Source organism: Macrobrachium nipponense, chromosome 12 (assembly GCF_015104395.2).
Source record: "Macrobrachium nipponense isolate FS-2020 chromosome 12, ASM1510439v2, whole genome shotgun sequence".
Taxonomy (NCBI): Eukaryota; Metazoa; Arthropoda; class Malacostraca; order Decapoda; family Palaemonidae; genus Macrobrachium; species Macrobrachium nipponense.
In genome coordinates this window covers 74,504,002-74,505,006 of record NC_087205.1, presented here as the reverse complement: position 1 = coordinate 74,505,006, position 1,005 = coordinate 74,504,002, and positions in this window count along the sequence as shown.

Below are 1,005 nucleotides of genomic sequence, written 5' to 3'. Positions count from 1 at the left end.
AAAAAAAAAATTGAAAGCAATCGGTTAAGTAGCTTTTTGCTGGAACGCGTGTTAAATTGCCTTTCTTGTTTTGCAGTCCCGTTGGGGACCACTTTAGTGGCACATGTGACTCTTTGGAACTTTCCTTCCCACATCACGACCTTATTTTCTTTCATATATTGTTTCTCTATCTTCGCAATCGTCTAAGTTACTCCAGGACAAAGCCCAGGGAAGAATAAGAGAATTACGACAGTATTCATTATAATATCACGGACTGACGGATGTTTACCAGGTTATTTAAAAGATGCTGCTTTAATTGTACAGAATTTTGGTATTTCTCGGTGTTGTTTCTTGACTGAGAAAAGCTATTGGGGTAATTGCAAGTATATCGGAAAAGTGAAACTATCAACATTATCAAAGGAATGCACACTTGTGGTGGATCTGAATGTTTGAAAGCAAAATTAATATAGGACACTATCCGATAAACCCCAGCTGAATCACTGTCATAGCAGCAAGACGCAGTGGCATATCCGTTGTCAAAACACATTCTAACTAAAGTTAAATAATGGTGACGTCTTGCGTGTGAGCTTGTGCTGACAGCACTGTCATTTCAAGAATAAAATGGGAGTAGGTTTCACGAAAAGTCGAACGGTTGGCTGAATGTAGTCTAAACTAACCCATGTCATCTGTTGCATATTCCAGGTTATGCTGTTCACAGAATTCCAGTGGGGAAATAATATAGATCAACGCAAAGAATATACAAAGGGAAGGTAAAATATCAATATGAAAACAAATGTGCAAAAGAAAAAAGTTCAGAAAACATGTTCAAACACCGAATGTGAGAGATGGATGTGCTTAAGGGACAACTCAGAACAAAGACCAAGATACCATCTTGAAAAAATACTTAAAAGGTAACCTCATAACTTTCTTTGGCAAAGCCTTTGAAAGAGAAGTTAGGGATATTTAACTTCATAACATTTACTTATGCAGCCTCCTTAAGCAATCATAAAAGAAGCCTAACTTCCT